The 20,769-nt window shown below is 42.5% G+C and overlaps 1 protein-coding gene across 2 annotated transcripts in view; it reads left to right on the top strand.

Moving 5' to 3' along the window:
- The first annotated feature begins 986 nt into the window (after window positions 1-986).
- The window catches only part of ppp2r5eb (protein phosphatase 2, regulatory subunit B', epsilon isoform b), a 60,040-nt gene continuing 40,257 nt past the window's right edge, over window positions 987-20,769 (top strand). Inside the window, exon 1 of one of the 2 annotated variants that reach the window (XM_060925243.1) lies at window positions 987-1,449. The gene's annotated coding sequence lies outside the window, so the exon portion shown is untranslated. Of the gene's footprint in view, window positions 1,450-12,380; window positions 12,672-20,769 lie in introns of those variants that run through there. The other variant, XM_060925244.1, reaches the window with a different exon arrangement.

The following is a 20,769-nucleotide window of genomic DNA, read 5'->3' as shown; positions in this document are numbered from 1 at the left end:
GGTTCGTTAATGTGTGTTTTATTGTTATATTTACTCTATATATTGCCCTCTGTTCCCCTTTAATTATCCTAACCTGCATGACTTTGGGGGAACACGGGGAGAACACGCAAACTCCACACAGGAAGGCCCTCATCGGTCACTGGGCTCGAACCCAGAACCTTCTTGCTGTGAGGCAACAGTGCTAACCACTACGCCACCATGCCACCCATTTTCTGAACAAGTTATTTAAATAAATAAAAATATTTGTGCTGGTATTAGAGAAATAAAGCACTTCAGGACAGGTTGTTACAGGAAAATAATCCTAAATCAGCTTTGTGTCATTGATTGTTTTCCTGTAACAGCATGTCCTGACGGGTTTTCTTTCTCATGTATGAACTGAAGCAGATGATTTGTGTGCAAGTGGTGCTGGTAAATCCTGTGTGAAATACTTTGATTCCAGGAAAAAAAAAAAAACTCAGAGGAATTGTATGTGGGAGTCGACTCTTAATGACTCACTTAAAAGAGTCGATTCAAAGAGCCGACTCCAGCGAATCTTATTGAAATCAGAGTCAATTAAGGTAAACTCGGTGCGAAAGAAAAGACTCACTCGGAGTGACTGTGAGCGAGTTTTACTCATCAAATGTTAATTTGTGAAAGTTTGCGTGGTTTTCACACTCAAGTGAATCAAATATCTGGGATTCTTCAGAACAAAACGCGCATTGTAATCAGTTACACACTGCTGGGTTTGGCCTCACTTCAAGTCGAACTTCATTCCACATTTGATTTTTTCTTCCACCTTTTTTCCGTCTTGACAGCAGCGAGTTGTGTGTGTGGTTTCCCCCCCGTCCTGTACTCGACAACCTATATTAATCCTGCGTTCCTTTTCCCCTCCATGATTGACGCCGACGTTATCCAATCGCACTGCGCTTAATCTTTAAACCGGCCAATCAGAGTGCAGTATGGGTTGGCACTCCAATCAGCATGTTTGTTCTCCATCTGTGTGTGTTATGTGTGCCATGGACTCAGCCCAGCAATATTGACAATAGGGTGAACCGATTTATTCGCCCTAAATAGAAATTAAAAGAAAGAAAAATAAATAAATAAACAACCGGGAAGGAAGAATAAGCACGAAAGCACGGCCAAACACACGGGATTTCTAGCAAACATCAGGAAATGTGTTTATTTTAACCGCATCTTTTTTTTTTTTTAATGCATCCATTGATGGGACACGGAGGATTATTTCACTAGATGGTATCAGGCATCTTGGCAGTTTTTAAGCCAGCATTGTGTATATATATATTTTTTTGCATTTGTCTGCTTTCTAACGGGACATTTAAGCAGAATTGGGAACATATTTTTTTAAGCAAAGGACGTAAATAAATAAACAAACTAACTAACTAAAAAGTGTTTAAACGGGATCACTCCTCCTAATCACCTCCTTCGTTCTACCGAAACACAGAGGATCAAAAGGTAAAACAAATATATATATATTTTTAAAAATGTATTTAGTTTTTTTTAAGTATACTAATTGTTTTTGTTTACTTCCTTATTTATTTCTTGGGTTTGTTTTCATTTCCTTTTGCTAGCAGGGCGCGAGCTGGAATTCGGTTAGCATGCTAGCGAGTTAGCCAGGCTGCTAAGATAATTACGTTTCTTTTTCTTGTTTTTGCTTCGTGAGCAAAATGAACGCAGTGGTGAGGAGACGAGCACATTTTGTTTTATTTACAAGTGCTTGGTTTAAAACAAGAAAGGGGGGAAAAAAACTATATTAACAGCTAATGTTTTGCTCCATAGCGAACCGGGCAGCTAGCGAGTTAGCGGCGTTAGCTGTGTCTGTGTGGACGGATAAAAACAAACCAAAGGTCCGTCGAAGCTTCTAGAAGCTCGTTATGATCATGACCTGATAGGAAACATGTTAAATAATGTGATTATGGCCGTGTTTTGATGGCGCTGGGATGTGTTTTGTGATTTTGTTTGCTAGGTGTGCTAATCGGCTGTGTAGGCCTCAGGAACTCGAGCTCTGCTTAGATCGAAGGCAAAACTCTCACTTTTTTTTTTTTTGAATCCCAAATGGAGAGAGAGTGCACTACAGAGGGTGGATACCGCCTGGTGTTCCTGTAGGTCGGGTAGTGCGCTTATATAGGCAGCAGGGGGGCGTTTAGGATTCAGCCTGAGGAGAATTTGCCTTGTCAAGTTGTCAGTGAGGGAAGATTTTGCAGCTCTTCAGGCCTTTTATTTAGTCACTAAAGTGTCTCCAAAAACTCTGATAGAGTGCAATTAAAGTTTGTCGGACACTATTTGAACAGGACACTATTTTGAATGCAAGATGTTTTGTTTGAACTCTTTTTTTTTTTTTCCCTTTAGTCCATCACTCACAGGACACTGAATTTTTTTTCATGACTCATCCTGTACTAGTCTTGTGTTCATCCAATAAGATGCCCCCGATGAGGTACATGTCGCATCTCTTGCTCTCTCCAGTAGCTGTGTGTGTGTGTTCTCTCTCACCATTCGCTTTTCCGACAACTGCTTGACTTGCGAGAGAGTTCTGAAATTCGTTCATGTGAAAGAAAGTGAGGCTTCTGACTTGCGGGTTCTGTTTTATTGACTTGCGGACGTTGAGAGTGGAACGCACACCATTCCAGAACCCAAGCCTGTCTTTATACGCCGTCGGTTTATGTCGACGTCCATGGCGTCACTCCAGAAACACGCGTCGTCTCATTATTTGGATATCGCCCTGGTGTAAGTGGACAGACGGCGATGAGAACTCCTCGACAGTTGACAAGTCTTCCCTGTTCCTCAGATTTAGCAGGTTTTCAAAACGACTGTTGCGTTTGTTGGGATTAGACAGGCAGGGAGGGAAGGTGGTGGGGGTTTTGGAGGGCTGCGCGTCTCATACCCCTTTTCCACCAAATCAGTTCCAGGGCTGGTTCACAACTCGTTCAACTTGCGAGCCAGCTGAGAACCAGTTTGCTTTTCCATAGCTTGGGGTGTTAAGGGAAGCCATGTCAGTTACATCGTTGTATACGTCAGTTACGTCGCTACGTTTGCATAAACCTTGGCGCGAATATCGAAGCAAAAACAACACGGAAGAAGCAGCAGCAACAATTATTATAATAATGGATGACTTCACGTTTGTATAGCTGCTGCTTCTTGTCGCTTAAAAATGGCAATTTTTTGCAGTCTTGTTATTGTTGTTGGTCTTAACAACTCCACCCCCCCGCTGACGTAAGCGGTTCTTTCTTCTGGCCCAGTAGAGAGTTGGTGCTAGCCTGGAACTGGTTTTTCTGGCCCCAGAGCCAGTTCTTTGTCAGTGGAAACAGAAAATCTGGTTCCAAACTAAGCACTGGCCCCGAACCAGCCCTGGAACTGATTTGGTGGAAAAGGGGCATCAGAAAGCGATACAACACCGTATCATTCTCAGTTCTGGTGTCAAAAGGAAATACGATGATAAACATACGGAATAAACTCATGAGAAGGTTTCATGTGAAACTCAGCTTTCCTGTACAAAATGCATGATGAAAGTATGAATGTTGGTTTCGTAGTTGTTCGACGCAGTTATGATTGAAATGAAAGCAGGTGGGAAACTGATGAGAGTTGGGGTGGCAGAGGTGATTCTCAGGGTGGCACCTGTTGCCATGTAGCCACGCCTCTTCTGACTTCTGATCAAGAATTCAGGCCTGGTAAAATCTTGTAATATGATGTTGGCCATGTGTCCGATTTTTGGTCCAATTCTGTTGTTGCAGATTAAATTTTAATTGAAATCTCAAACACTCATCCAAAATCCACCAACAGCAGCACAGCAATCTACAAATCCACACGAAGGGACGGACGCTCATAGGAAGAAAAAAGCTCTTTCATCATGTAATCTGATAGAGAATCCTGACAAGATCGTACGAGGATCTTGTTGAGTAATCACCTTAAACGGCTGCTGAAGACGCAGCCTGACGTGTCCGTCACCGTGGAGTCCGTCTGTTTTTGCAGTCAGAAGTTTGTATGTGAATTCGAAGAAGCTAGTGATTGAGATCTCAAACTCTGTCCTGTAGCGTTTTCAAGAATTTTGAAAACGGCTGTGTCTTCGGGTTTTGTTCTCCTCCTCGTCACAAATCTCGTTTTGTCACCAATCAGCCGAATGTTATATGTTTGTGCGGTGAGAGGAAACCAAAGAACCCACGAGGAGAACGTGTGAAACTCCACGCAGACAGGAACCTGAATCACTTGGGGTCAATTCTGAATCGCCAGATTTAAATTTTTTTTTTAAATCAAATCAGGGAGATAAATGTGACACCTGGGGTGTTTTTAAAAATTTTTCAATGTGTTCTTGAATTGATGGATGAACAGAAAACAAACGAAACAAAGTGCGATTCAGTGTTCGGTTTAACCGATGTACGAGCGACATTTTTCAGTGATGCTTACGCAAGTGAAAGTGGTCCGAGTTGGAGCTGCATCCCGGCATCTGCGTTTTTCTGAGCAAAATAAGTCTCGAGTCATGCTTTGAAATCAGTGTGATTTTAGTCTTTAAGACGATGTCATTGTGTACGATCCACCTGCAGCGAAAACCGCACCGTGCTCGTGAAAAAGTGAGCCATGCTTTGCTGTTTGCAGCCCCGCCTTTTTTGTTGAACAGACAGCTAGGCTCCTCCTACTGCTCTGAAACATGAAAGGCGCACGGTTTTCCGAAGTTCAGTTCAGAAGCCGTTCTGACAGAGAAAACGTGTGTCCTGAATATCGCTGGTTGAAAATTCTTGATTCACGCTGCGTTCTCACAAGCCAGGAATAATTTGTTTAATTTGCTTTGTTTGATCACTAAATCAATCCCCCCCCCCCCCAGGATTTCACGGGCCGTTTTTGTGATTGTTGTGGGCTAAAATGTCTGATGTTGCAGGGGGTTTTCCAAAAAATTGTGATGAAAGTTGCGGTGGTTTTTAGGTTTTTGTTGCGATTACATTGCGGGAGGAAGTGAAAGTTGCGAGAAATTGTTGCGATTTTCTCTTTTTGTGATTAAAATTGAGTGATATGTTAAATATTAAGTTATTACTGAAAAACTGTTGATTAAAAAAACAAAGACACTGAGAAATGGTCCTATAAACAACTTTACCAATATAAAAGATTACCAGGACTACAAAAATGCAGAAAAATAGGCTTTACTTATCCAAATGCACCTGTTGGTTCAAAAGTTAAAGTGCAGAGAACCTCACAGCACAACATGAAGTTACCTTAAAATATAATATAAATGCCTCAGCTTTCATGTAAGAAAAAAACCTATTAATGCTAGTACTGTGTGCAGGCAGTCTCTCCTGAAGACTAAATTAAACAATAATTATAAACTAATAAAATAAATGGCTCAGGCTTCATAGAAGAAAAAAAACAATTTGAACAGAATCTCACAGTATGATGCTGAAGCTGCCTAAACAATGGAAAATAAAATACCATTTTGGCAAAAATGTTGGCACCCATTAATTTCTTGTATTAAGTAAAAAAAATAAAGTGCGCACAGTCCTTCACTGTAAACATAACACACTTTCAGTAACAGAATTTAAGCCTATATAAACACTGACATGCTGCTTCTCTTGAACGTATACACGGAAGTAAGGCGGAAGTTAGTTTGTCGACGTCACCTCAAGACGACGCCAACGATTGGTCAAATTTGTGGGAAAGTTGTGGTGATTGGATATAATTGCAACACCGCCCTGAATTCGCGGGGATTGGTTGAAGTTGCAAATCGCAACATCGCGAAATCCTGGAGGGTCTGACTAAATGTAACGAACCTCGTAAGACTTTCACCAGAACAGTGTGTTCGACTGACGCATCGGTCGCCCCATCACAGACCGTTTCCTCAGCTCGACAGCAGCAAGGATTAAAAACAGGACACTGGGATTTATTTATTTTTAATCCTGCATGTGTTGAAAAGTTCACCGTTGTGAAGCAGGAGGCTCCTTTTCCACATGGAAGTTCATGAGATCGATCCAGAAATTAAGATGAATAATCCCAGAGATCAAGGTGCTCCGACGTCCTCGGCTTTTGTGATAAATTTTGTTATTCAAAGTCTGGACTATATTTAGACACAATGGACAACAAACCACAAGCGCTGTCATGTGCAAATTCACCACGAGGCACCGCTGACACTGAGGAGAAGCCTTTCATGTCCATGGAGAAGAGCAGGAGTTCATGTTTTTCGAGTATTCAGTGTCGAGTCTTGAAGTGAAAGTATGAGTTTCTTCTCCGGTGTGCAGTTGAGCTGGGCGACCTGACGATTCAATACCGGGATAAATTCTGCCATTTTTCTGAGATGATCTGTCTGTCTGTCTGTCTATTTATTTATTTTAAGCAGACCAAGCTGATTTGGTCTTTAAATTTTGTCACAAGGTTGTTTTTAAGTTGTTTGTTTTATAAATTAAATGGCATTTAAAAAAAACCAACAACTAGATCTTAAGAAAAATGCGTAACGTTACTGGCGTTTTGCAGACGCTGTTATCCAGAGCGACGTACAACACACCCAGAGCAGCCTGGGGGGAATGAAGGAGTGAGAAAAGAGAGAAAAGGAAAGAGTGAAAGAAGGAGAGAATAGGAGAGAGAGGAAAGGAAATCAAGGAGAAAATGCGATAGATAGACAGACGTCAAGTCTTTAGCGTACAATTAAAAAAAAACACGCATTCTATACTCCAACATCTCATCTCATGATCTGTAGCTGCTTTATCCTGTTCTACAGGGTCGCAGGCAAGCTGGAGCCTATCCCAGCTGACTACGGGCGAAAGGTGGGGTACACCCTGGACAAGTCGCCAGGTCATCACAGGGCTGACACATAGACACAGACAACCATTCACACTCACATTCACACCTACGCTCAATTTAGAGTCACCAGTTAACCTAACCTGCATGTCTTTGGACTGTGGGGGAAACCGGAGCACCCGGAGGAAACCCACGTGGACACGGGGAGAACATGCAAACTCCGCACAGAAAGGCCCTCGCCGGCCACGGGGCTCGAACCTGGACCTTCTTGCTGTGAGGCGACAGCGCTAACCACTACACCACCATGCCGCCCTATACTCCAACATAGTGTATTAAAAAAAAAAAAAATACAGCACATATGATTGCACTAAAGTGAGTAAGAGAGAGCGAGACAGAGTGAATGAGAGACAGCATGAAAGACAGCAAAAGTGAGAGACAGAAAAAGAGGGATAGACGGGCAGAGCCAGAGAGAGACCGAGTGAAAGAGAGAGAGGGAGAAAACATGTGACTTGTGTCGACATTCAAAAAAGTCTCGGCGAACTCTTTTGAAATGAAACCCTGCTGTTTTTCTGCTGCCTGATCCGCAGGTGCGTGTGTTGCGTATCGCTGAAACATCGGAGTGTCACGATGTGATATTTTTGTCATATCGCCCTCCTTTAGCTCGACCGGCGCGTCAGTGTGTTTCATCCATGACATAAAGTAGCTCGACGGCGTTTGATAGAGGATGTGCGTCGCTGCTGCTTGGGGAAGACGTGTTGTATGGAGTGAAGTGGATTCGTCTGGGTGGTTGGTTGGTTGATGTTATTAGAAATGAAAATGAATTTTTTATTTTTATTTTTTTGTGGAGCACAGACTCCAGAACACTGGCACAGTCAGTTGTCAAAGTGGTTGTCGTTATCCAGTGTGATGTCTCATGGGAACGCACAAGAGTGTTGTATCACTTTTTTTTTTTTAAATAAATATAATCAGCATGTGCCATGTTGCACGGAGAGCCTCCATCCCTGTGTGACTCATGCGTGCGTCATGACAATCCAGGAAATGTTCACCGGGATTGTAAAATTGAATGGCATGTTGATTCATGGTGCTTTGGGAACGGATTGGTGAGCGCTCGAAGTGTGGCCTTCAGAAACTCTGACGTGCTTCGTGCTGATGATGTCGTTCCTGATAGTGTTCTACGTTTGCAGGAAGATGGAAGTGAGAGTTTGATGAAACGTGTCTGGTGAAGCGATTCACAAGAAATGTTGAGCAGAATAGAAACGGCATTAGGGCACCGGCTACCGATGGATTTCTCAACTCTGAAATGTTCCTCGGATTATCTGCAAGTGGTAGGAACATCATTTAACCACACACGGGAGCTCGGGACCAGATTTCCTACTGAGCAGTCAGAATGTTCATGAGAAGGTCGCCCAAGAGCCAAGGAGTACACAAATGCCGCTTTTCCACTACAAACGCGGCTGAGCCGTGCCGTGCCGAGTCGAGCTGAGTCGAGCTGAGCGGGGCTGTTGGAGTTGCATTTCGACTACAACCGCGCTGAACCGTGCTGGCTGGAAGTGGGTGGACACATTGGGTGGAGTTAGCGAAAGTGGGTGGACGTCATGTGATGTCGTTAAGCAGCGCAAACAGTGACATCAGTGACAGTGGCGGAACAAGTCAGAGCCGGGCCGGGGGCGGGGCAAATGACCGGGCCCTTTATTAAAGCTTATCATAACATCATTTTAGGCTACAAAATGTCCGCAACTGCGGTGTTTACCAATTTCAACACTACCGGGTGCAACTATGTTATTTAGTACATCAAGTCCTTCAAACGAACATGTAACTCAGAAACAAAAAACATTAGGATACTGTACATGGCTCATAATAAAACATCAATAGCCTATACTGCGCACATTATTTGAAGGGCATACGAATGAGCGCTCAGAGTGGTGACAGGAAGAGTCAGAAATAAAAGGAGGGCGGTGCAAACCTCACTGAATGCACTGTGTTTACCAATTTCAACACTACAGGGTGCAACTATGTTATTTAGTACATTAAGTCCTTCAAACGAACATGTAACTCAGAAACAAAAAAACATTAGGCGACATACTGTACATGGCTCATAATAAAACATCAATAGCCTACTGCGCGCATTATTTGAAGGGCATACGGCGAGCCTTGCGCTCCGCGAACTCGTCCACTATGCTCTGTATGTCACTGATTCAGTGAGCTTTTAAGCGGTAGTCTCACGACCCGAATAGTAAACAATAAACATGGAGGACATGGAGTCGTTAGTGTGGCTGGTCTTGGTGCTGTGGCTTGTTGTCACCGACAACGCCAACAGATACTGGCAAGAGCGTATAGATGAGGCGAGGCGCATAAGGCTTCAGAAATTCTCGTAATTCATAATTCTTCTCCTTCCGGGTTTGCAGTGTTTACAGATCCCAGCGCGCTCGCGGGGCGTGTGTGGGCATGTGAGGACACGCCTCCTCACCAATCAGTGCACAGGGGAGTGTCTGCTCACGCCCCCAACCTCAGTCGGCACGGTTTGGCTCGCTTCAGCCCCACTCCAAAACGGTGCGAGTTTTAGGGGCTAAGCAGGGCTGAAACGAGCTGAGTCGTGCTGGTTTTTGGTAGTCGAAACGCGAGCCGTGTCGGGCTGAAGTGAGCTGAAGCGAGCTGAAGTGAGCTGAAAAAGGGTAGTGGAAAAGGGCCAAAATGGAGCTCGAGAAAGAGCTGGAAGCAGGAATAGGCCACGCGTTCCACAGCTGTGGTCTCCGTTCTCTCTCCATCTCACCAGGAGCCTCCATGACTGATGATGAGGCATGTTGAAGCTTGTTTGAAATTTGCTACAGAACATTTGGAGATTAGTGGAGAGTGTAGTGTGCTCAAAAAAAAAATCAAACGCTCCAAAAGCACCATGTTTGGCTCTGCTTGTGACCTGAAAAACATCAGATCGACATGAAAGTTCAGTGGTGGAAACGTCATGGGACGGTGTGGTGTCTCTTCTCAGGGGATCCAATTTATCAAAGGGGAAAATGAATGGAGTCATGTTCTGGAAAAGTGTTGAGAAGAATCTCTTGCCAGTCACTTGGAGGAGGAGGAGGATGTGGGTGGGCTTTCCAGCAGGACAACGATCCAAAACGCACTGCAAAGAAGACTCTCGTTTGTTTCTACAGGAAGAAAGTAAAGGTGTTGGGGCGGCCCAGTCCGTCAGCGAGCTTGGATCCAAGAGACAATTTGTAGAATGGTTAGGGGTGAGGATCGGCGATGCAGCTCCGATACAACGTGTATCGCGATACACGGTTCGCGATACACCGTACGATATGATCAGAAACAGTCGCTTGGCTCTGAACGCAGATGTCATGGCAGACAAGTTATTTATCTTAAACAATACATCATGGGACTCTGGCACAGATGTGGACAAAGTACCCGACTTCATTACTTAAGTCAAAGTACAGATCCCGCTGGTCAAATGTTAGTCCGATACAAGTGAAAGTTGTCCAGTCAAATTTTTACTTGAGTACTTGCTTTTAAAAATACTTAAGTATTAAAAGTACATTTTCTGTCAACGCATCGTTGTATTCTTGCCACAACGCTTACAAAACCTAATGCCGTTACCAAAGACAGAAATGTAAATTCACAAAATGAACGCATGCTGTGCATCATGGTGGTTTAACGTTAGTCAGTGAAACTCCACCTGACATGCTAGCAAAATCTTTTCAAACTCGAAATCATATTGGGTAGCTAACGCTACTAGAAAAGATTTCTACATTGTTTTATTTGGCAAGATTATGCGAAAACATTTCTGAAAGCACTTCAGATAAGTTAACGCTATTCATGTTAGCATAACTCCGTTTTTGCATGCTAACTAATAGTGTCCAAGTTAACTAGCTATGTGTAAACGTTAGCCGTGGACAATGCGACGACAACTTGGCGGGCAAATCCATAGAAAGTCATTTGACTAACCAGACTACATAGCTATTGCCACATTATCGCTAGCTCTAAAAGCACAGACAACTTCGTTGCAAGCTTTCTCTTGGAATAAAACGTTTACAGACCTCAATATGCTTCCGCAGGTCGGACGGCGAGTTTTTGTAGGCCGTGATGTGGTTTGTTTCAGGCAAACATTTTAAACAAAACCGATATATTTCATTTAGCTAGCACGATATTGATCAAGTCGAAGACGTGTAGCTGAACGGAATATATCTGATACGCCATGGAAAAAAAGCCAGCCAGCATTATTTATTATTATTATTATTATTATTATTATTATTATTATTGTACATTCCTTTGGGGTGTTGAACGCGTCTTTCTCTTCCAAAATTATCTCAAAATCTTCCGTATTTAACGAAGCAAACCTGGCAGCCATGTTTGTGTACAAATTGTCACAGTTGCTCATTTGCTAGTGCGGAAGTTTTGCGCCTCCAACGTGTGAGGTCACGTTGTCTTGACAACCATACAGTACCGTAAACTATATTCAACGCTCATTCTCCATTGGGTAGAGTGACGTAATACACGTAGGATAAGGGTTGTTTTACAATCAGGGTACAAAGTTTGTGTCACAGGCGTCCAAAATTCAAACTGATTCAAACTGGCTCTTGTACCAGTTTTTAAGTGAAGAACAAGTTAAAGAACAGATTTCAGGTAATTTTTTGACGTGTGTATGGTAGTTTTGTGTAATCTGCTATAAGATGGGAGAAACAAATGAAGTGATTCTCGGAGAGGACATATTATTTTTTTTATTTTTTTGACAATTCAGAATCCACTACTTCCATAGCGCTTTTAAATATAAGGCTGTAAGCTTTGTGTTAGTTGTCTCTAATATTTATGTCCCAATATCTTGACCACATTTTAGGATGAAAATAATCATTTTAGATATGTTATTTTATATTGAAAAATTAGCTGTCTCAGAGAGGACATTTTTTTGACACAATTACATACTAATTTGATCAAAAGAGTCTGAAAACTTACTGGCATTCAACATTAAAACTTAACTATGTTTCCAATGACATGGAACCAAATATGTGTTTTATGGTATAAAGAATGATGTAAGTGCATCCCCTTTTGGAGCTACCTGTGGTCAAAAAAGCACTTTTTCTAAATGACACGAGTAATTTTGCTAAATATGACATATATTGCCATACATTCACCAAAAATAACGTTATCACCAATTTTTTTTGCATGGTAAATAGAGCTATCACAGGGCTACAATAAACAACCAAGTTTATTTAGTCAAGCCTTTTGATATTGAAGATAATAAGTGTTGTGTGATTTTTAGCTTGCGTACCCTGATTGTAAAACAACCCTTAAGCGATATGCTAACAATATCAAACCAAATGAATGAAACCTGCTGGAAGGGAATTGAACACGTTTTTATTCCGTCGAAAAAGTGTCCTGTATGGATAATAATTTAATAATATTGGCTGGTGTTGAGTGGTGTATCAGATATATTCCCTTCAACTAGCATGATATTGAATGAGTCGAAGACGAGGAGCCGAATGGAATATATCTGATATAGATAGTTTTCACTGACGTCACGGCATTCTGGGGAACGCCCTCCAGCCGCTATCTTGTGGGGCAAACAAAACAGACCATCGCTATTACCGGCTACGTTATCTTGGATGAATTTATAAAGTTATATAGTCAGTTTTCTAAAATAAAGATCAATGTCGGCAAAATCAAGCAAACGGAAGTATATAGATACATTGGACGACATCTCACGACAACGGTATGCAGCCAAACTGGCCTTGATTGGGGGAATTGACCCCTACGAAGTGGACAAAGATGCATTTTCAAGTGACTATGCAGGGCTGCCATCCATATCATACCCTGATATTGTGAACTATTTCGTGAATAGTAAAAGTGCCTACACACTTGACGACCTCAAAGCATACAAGTCGCTGGAGTCGTACAATTATTTTGTCTGTGGCTGGGTCCGTGAAGTCCACCATATAAAAACAAGTGACAGTCGTGTCCTAATTACAGCCAAGGTATGTAAACATTGGAATTTTAGAGCTCTCAACACTGCATATAAATGTGTGTGTGTGTAATATCGTGTTGATTTAAGACAAATTTTACATTCATTAGTGGTATTACAGTTAGGCATCCTCCAGAGATTGTTTACACATGTTTTGGTTTCCAAAAACAAACTTAAACACAATTGATTGTTTATTTAAACAACTTACCACTTATAAAATGATCGGAGCAGACTCTGCTGTGTTTGGAAGGCTGATAATCCTTGCAGTTGATTCTTGCAAGCCATAGATTTCTCCTTTGTATGCTGAGTTTCTTTGTTTGCTCGCCTTCGTGCTCCAGTACGGTAAGCTTGACCCGCAAGATGGCCACCACTAGGGAATCCCCGACTCTGTGACGTCATGTGAAAACTATCTATACCACGGAAAAAAGCCATTATTATTATTACACACACACACACTCTTCATATCAGAATTCTCGAAGGCCAGCGTGAGCTTACCCGTGACTTGGTGCTGTTAGTGTGGCAGTCCAGTTACCTTCCAGCTGGTGTAATGTTGGCGCAGGCCAGTGTTGGCACAGTCAAGCTGAATATTATTATTATTTATTATTATTTTCCCTGTGTAATTTACTGAGTTACTTTTAAAGTCAACATCAACAGCTACACACAGCGGCGCGACCTGGCAGCCAAAATTCTCTCAAAATCTTCCACTTTTTGATGAAGCGAACATCACGGCCATGTTTGTTTACAAATTGTCACTCGCTAGCATGGAAGTTTTACATCTCCCAACGTGTCTCTCTTCCAGTTTTTCAATGTCCGTTGGTATGTTTTTCTCTTGTAAATATGCGTGAAGAATATCTAATGAAGTTTGATGTTCAGCTATGTTTTTAGTTCACTTATTTAGTGCTTAAGTATAGCATGGCTAATCCGAGCAGAAGCCCTGGATTAGCCTCGTCTTCTCTCTTTTCCGGCGGCCAAAGAAATGACTGCATGCGCAGCGTAAGTTTTTTTCCATCGGATTTTCGCATGAGCTCCGATGTGTGAGAGCGTGCAATGTTGTAACAATGTTTCACGCTCATTCATTCATCCACTGGGGAGAGCGGCGTAATACATGGAGGATAAGCGATATGATATTGCATGCCATCAATAAACCCACTAGAAGGGAAGAGAACGCATTTTTATTCTATGGAAAAAGTGTTCCGTATGTCTAATAATTCATAATATTTGGTTCACTAGTGCCAGTTTCGGGTGGTGACGTTCTAAATGCCTTTGCGTATTTGTTGTTTAGCGCTATAAAACATTTGTATGGCAGTGTTTGTATACTGTTTTCTGTGTGTCTGCTGGAAACATGGGGTCGTTCCAGCACGTGGTTTTATTCGGCCTTGATCCGGCGTTGTATTCTCGCTGTTAGCGGTCGTATTTTCATAATCTTGTATGTTGTGCTGTAGTTCGCGCCTTTAGATCTGTATCTTTTGATTTACGCTTGTAAACGGTAAGCGTCGTAAAAATAATTGCGACTTTAGTGTTGATCCACACTCCCTCCCAGTTGGTGGCGGGAATGCACGAATTTGCTGTTTGCCAACTGCCAAAAAACTAAAGAAGAGGAGTCGCGACTACGCATCCATTTTCACTCCGCTAGTTGTTTTTATTTAGTTCGGTGAGTTCAACGTCGTTTTATTTTCAGATTGTTGGATCAAATGATCGGCAATTTGTCTCAAGTTAGATAGATTTCTCTCGGGGCTCATGCATGTAAGTGATAAATTTCAAACCTTTTTATGCGAATATGAAATATTTTTGATTCATCAATACTAGTTCATGTAATGCGATCACTGATACTATTAACGTATTGCAATATATCGGTATATCAGTAATATCACACACCCCTAAGAATGAACTGAAGCTCAAGATTCACCTTTTCATTTAAAGACTGTTTGTTTGTTTGTTTTGTTTGTTTGTTTGTTTGTTTGTTTGTTTGTTTGTAGGGCTGGGTATCACAGTCAATTTCCTAGATCGATTCGATTTCGATTCTTAGGGTTTTTTTTTTTTAATACTTTATTTTCACAATTTCACTTTTTCAGCTTAACATACATACCTATGGAGCACTTGCATGTGACGTCACAGCCGATCCAGATTGTGACAGACGCCATCTTGTAGGTCAAACGCCATATTCCGCCTTCTACTTCTGCTTTTACTTCCACCTTTTCTTCTGGAAAACCCTACTATATACAATTCTACTACAACGGCTGCGGCTACAAGCTCTCCCTACCTGTGCACGTTTTTTATGTTTTTTGTGTGTATTTTTGCGTGTTGTTCGTCTGTACCGGACTTCAATATCCACTACAGCCGTATGGACTTACTGGACATTGGTTTCCAGCAGAAAATGACGGTTTGTAGCGATTTCCATCGCATGCACAACATTCCGGACGAGATAGCGAGACCAGCGGGGTCTCCGTGGATTGTTATCGGAAGCAAAGCGAAGGAGGCCGCGCCGGGAGCGGAAGCAAAAGCGAGGCTGCAGAGACGGCCTGTTGACTAAGCTCAGAAAACAGCCACTCAAATCTCCACTGCCAAGCCTCTACCTCTCCAACGCCAGATCCATGTAACCAAGACGGACGATTTGGAATTACAGCTGGAATTACCTTATTCTATTCTATAATCGGCTGGTCAGTGCTATACTCAATACTTAAGTGACTTACAAAAAAAAAAAAACTTAAGTGACTTACCCATCCAATGAGGATTCTTGTTTACAAGATGCCACATCTGAGTCGCTGACAAATCCTGAATTTCTGTAAAGATAACTGTCCAGAGATTTATAAGCACGCAGTGCTTCACCACTGAACAGCGAGGGAAAGTTAATGAGGTAATTATACACGTCCGGGTATTCCGCTGGCAGTTCAAAATCCGGTCGTGAAAACTCTGTCCGGTAAGCCATAAGGGTCACTAATCTGTAGGTCGTTTATTTTAGACATATATCTAGTTATCTGTTCATTAGAAAAATGAGCTGTGTAGTCCGTCAGTTGAAATTGATCCATTCTGTACACGAGTGCAGCAGTATTCAGCGGTGTTTTTGACCGACAAGATGGCGGTTGTGTACTTTCCGGTCACGTGACTGCAAGATCTCTATAGGTACAATAAAACAAATCAAGACAGAACAACCACACATACACAAAAAGAGACAGAACAAAAAAAAAAAAACCTGAGAGAAAGATCAGAACCTTGGTCAATACAAAGAAAAATACAGAAATAAAACTATTACCAATCCCACACAGCAGCCCAAATCACAAACTGGTCATTTAGGCCTCATCAAGTAAATCCAAGAATGGTTTCCATGCTTTTTCATAATACTTTGGTGAGTTCCTTCTGCTAAAGCGAATCTGTTCCATCCTAGAAACCCAAACCATTTCGTTGAGCCACCTCTTAAAACATGGGGAAGATGGAGATTTCCAGTTAAGTAATATCAGTTTTTTGGCTGCTACCATGCCTGTTTTGAGAACCTGCTTACAGTAGGAAGGAAGGAAGGGTCGATGTCTTTTCAGAGGAACCAAAAATGGCCAGGTTACAGTCTGGTTGAATATTTGTTTTATATTGCTTAGAGAACCAATTAAATATGTCACTCCAAAAGTTGTCCAGTACAGGACAGTACCAGAATAAATGTGCGAGTGAACCTTCGGCTCTGTTACATCTATCACACATGGGAGACACCGATTCAAATATTCTATTAAGTTTAATTTTAGAATAATGCAGTCTATGTATGACTTTAAATTGAATTAACCGATATCTAGAGTTTATAGAACACTTCCTTACATTGGACAGGCTCTCCTCCCATATTTCATCTGACAGTGGAACTCCCAGTTCTTTTTCCCATGTATCCCTGAGATAACTAGTACTCGCTGATGTCTCAAAAGCAACGACGAAGCGGGAAATCAAATGTTTGGAATTTGGTTGTAAGAGAAGTGTATCATAAAAGTTATAATTTTGTGGTCTTATTGGGAAATCTGAAATATGTTCCTTTACAAAGTGTCTGACCTGTAAATATGGATAAAAATGTGATTGAGGAAGGTCTCGCCTGGAGCTGAGGGAAAGAAGCAAAATTGTTATCAATGTAAAAGTCTGATATGCAATGTAGGCCTCTCTCTCTCTCTCTCTCTCTCTCTCTCTCTCTCTCTCTCTCTCTCCAGTCCAAAAACACCCCATCCATCAAGCCTGGTTTAAACAAGTGATTGTCTGTTATTGGGGCATTTATCGAAACATTTGGTAATTCAAGGACTTTTCTAATTTGATTCAATATCTTCAGAGAATTATTAAGAATGAAGTTGTAACCAAATAGTTTATGGGATGATTGTGAAATTGAAAAAAGCAATGCTGAGAGCGAAGTTTGTGACACCGACATGGATTCAATTTTTAGCCAGAGTGGAGATGAACAGTCATCATAAGGCAAAGCCCCATTCCAAAAAATAAGAGCTCTTGCATTTGCAGCCCAGTAATAATGCCTAAAAACAGGGAGGCCGAGACCCCCACTTTTTACATTCTTCTGCAAATGGGCTTTAGAAATACGAGGGGGTTTAGGCCCCGGTCACACCGCCCGAACTTTGCTGGAGCGTTCCTGGAGCGGTGAAAAAAATTCATCACCGCTCGTAACCGTTCACCACCGTTTAACAAAAGTTGGCCCCCGTTAAAGCAACGCCGTATACGCTCGGCCACCGCTGATGTTTCTCGAGGGGCCCTCCTACCGCTCCGAAAGTTTTGAGCTGCACAAAATATTGCGAGCGGTGAGGAGGGGGCAATTTTCCGCCCCGGCAAAGTTCACCCCCGCTCCACCAACGCCCAGTCAAAGTTTGGCACCGCTAGATGCAAGTTCGTGGACGCTTGGGTCCGCTAGGCCAACGCAGAAATCTTGAACGCTGGACCACCACTGCTTCGCCAGTGTTGCCCGGGCGGCGATTAAACGTTGCACAAACTTCGGTGGAGCGGTTGTAAGTGTTTTACGAGCGGACACGGGGTTGCTGGAACGGTGTCGGGCGTTGAAGCAGCTATCCATGGCGGCGATGAACTTTGGTTTGGCGTTGGTATAGAGGTGTCGGAGCGGGACCAGAATTTGGCTATAAATACGGGGAGAAATGGACCAGGAGCTCATTTGGAATCGAGCTGCCGTTGAGTTCAGACCTCATCTATATCGAATTTGCTCAAAGTTACAGTAAAACTGTATCACCATGGATGCTGAGAGACTTGCTATGATTGGTGCTAAACCAACTTTATACCCCCGCCGAGCCAAAGCCCGCATGCGCAGAACGCCGCTATACCAACGCTCGCATCACTGCTAAACCAACGCTCGCTACCGCTAAACCAACGCCGGCTTCAGCGGTGCACCGCTAAGCCAACGCCCGTGTTTTCGAATTTTTTCCCATTTTGTGCGCGGTGACGAGCGTTGTCGAAATTCAGCCCCCCCTCCCTACCGTTCAAGGAACGCTCCAGCAAAGTTCGGGCGGTGTGACCGGGGCCTTACCTGCCCAAATAAATCGATTCTTAGGGTTTTAAATTGATTAATCACGATTCGATTCGATCTGAATCAATTCAATCTGCTCTTAAATAATGAAAATATCTCCATACAATGCGTTGCAAAATACACGTCTTTATTTTGTAAATTTGACAGTTCACACGTAACTGTAAACAAAACTGTCTTATCTTCCTGTAATTAAAAAAAGTGCAAATGAACATTGCAGCAAATTGTATTAAGTGAAAAAATATTAACAAAAGTATTAATATTAACAAAACGAAGACAGTAAACTTAAACCGTCGCACTTAAGCGACTGAGAGATTCTTGTTGAGGAAAAGGAGCTCATTGACGTGTTCTGGGGTGATGCAGCTCCTTTTGGCAGTGACGATATCACCCGCAGTGGAAAATAGGACTGCGTTGACAGCGATGTCCAGGTGTCACACGTGATAGCGACTCTGTTTGCTGACTGCGTTTTCATTCGTATCGCGTCTTTCACAGATGTATACATCGTGGGTATCACAGTTTCAGTCAGATGTTTACGTTGCACCATAACGTAGTGTGGTTCGAGTACCTGAATGAGCTGCCTGAATCCTTCATTTTCCACTACCGAGTATGGGCGTAAATCTCTGCAAATAAAAGTCGCGATGGCCTCGGTTATCTTTATGGCCCGCGGAGACTCTGACGGTAATGCTAGCAGGTCCTTCAGTTTCTTTTGTTTTGCTCCGGGCGGCTTGTTGTCGGAAGCTAAGGTTAGCGTAGTGCGGTACCTTGTCAGGTGGTTTCTGAGGTTTGTAGTATTCCTACAGTAACTGAGCTCTGCTTGGCATATCTTGCAAACTACCTTGGTTTTATCAAGCTCTTCGTCCTTTGTCGTTTTAAATTTGAAATGATTCCACACGTCAGATTTCATTTGAGACGGCTTGCCGAGCGGTGTTTTCCCTGCCTCAGCCACGGCTCTGGCCTCAGCCATTTTGTGTGCGTGCTTGAACGTCACGACGTACGACTGCGCAGCTGCATCATCACGCACGAGACGGCTGAGGGAGGAAAATCGCACAACACACGAGATTGTGTTGTGGAAAAAAAAAAAACCTTGATCTCATGCCCTGTGAATCGATAGTGCGAAATTTAAATGAAATCGATCCAAAATCGATTTTTTTACCCAGCCCTATTTGTTTGTGGAGAAGAACGAGCCAAAATCCCACCTGAGCACTGTCAAGGATTCGATCTTTCAGACAGGAAGCATATTGAATCCGTCACCGCAAACAATGACCGAGCATGAAATAAATTTCCGTTCACGTGTTCAATCCTCCACTGTATATATTTTTGGCTGAAGGATCCAAAGGACAGTTTTGTTTCGCACGACGACTGAATTGCGTGTTTGGTCTCGTGGTGCACGCTTCGGTACATCTTGATTGGATGGCGTCTGGAAAAGGATTTTCAGGACATCATGATGGAAGGATGCGAAAAATTCATGGTGTGAAACCGAATACAATCTCATCTCGTGTGTTTTTTCGTGTTTTGTCATTTTTAAATGCGCCGTCGCTCCAACTCAAAGCTTTTGCTTCATTTTAAGAACCAACAAGAGTTATTTCCCCACGTTTATAAAGGTTGGAGGACAATATACGAGTCCTGGGTTTTCGGAGTTAATAACGAAGGCCTTTTCTTCATAAACGTATGAACATTTTGTTCCGCCTCCATTTGCTTCTCTTTTATTTATCTTTCAGCAGTCTGTAAAAAGAGCTCGCATTTCTTTTTTTTTTTTTCAAAGCTAGACGGCCATTCATTTTATAAAATCGGTGAAAGTTAGTTCACGCTGATGTGTTTATTTCTGTAATATCTCACAAAATATCAGGCCATTCTGTGGCTGGGAAGTTATTTAATTTGAAGGGATTAAAGCAAATAATGTGCATGAAATCGCTCGCTTTGCTCAGTCAAGCAGACAGAGGAAGTCCGTGTGTGCATCTACAGGTTTCCCTTTGAGCGTGCACTGCCAGTTCCATCATTCTGTTGCGAAACAAACAGCTGATCACACCGAGGTGCTCGCTGAGCGCCGATATTTATTAGTTTGGTCCTGCGTTTCCTTTCCTTCATATATAACATAACGTCTTTTCTCGCCTTCCGTTACTGTAGTCGCTCTTTCACGTTTCATTCTCACGCTCACGTCCTTCATTTTTCTCTCCTGTTTCAAATTTGTATCCCACAATGCCTTGCACGAACGGGGAAAGCCCACCACGTGATGTTATGCGTGACGACGTATCTTGAATTGGTTCGTGGTGAAGCAGGAAAAAATGGCACGGAATTTAGGGCCACGTGGTTTGAAATTCATTGACTGTTCTGTTTAAACGAAAAAAAAAATTGGAAGTCTGTGATTCAAATTCGGTAGCTTTCGGTCCACTAAACAAAAATAACTGGGTGTCGGGGAAAATTCTTTTTATGACCTACACTTGAAAAATCTGAAAGGCAGTACGGCTTTAATTTAATTTCGTAGAATCACACAGCCGTTTTCACGTTTTGGATCTATTTTTTATTTGCGGCATTAGAGCTGTGTTACTTCCGCCAAAGGTGAAGAAACGCGTATTCCTGCTCTCGTATGCCCTCTGGTGTTGAAGCAGCGCAATTACAG

This window comes from Neoarius graeffei, chromosome 7 (assembly GCF_027579695.1).
Source record: "Neoarius graeffei isolate fNeoGra1 chromosome 7, fNeoGra1.pri, whole genome shotgun sequence".
NCBI classification, from domain to species: domain Eukaryota; kingdom Metazoa; phylum Chordata; class Actinopteri; order Siluriformes; family Ariidae; genus Neoarius; species Neoarius graeffei.
Note: the sequence above shows the minus strand (reverse complement) of the source record. Positions and strands in the feature narration are given on the sequence as shown.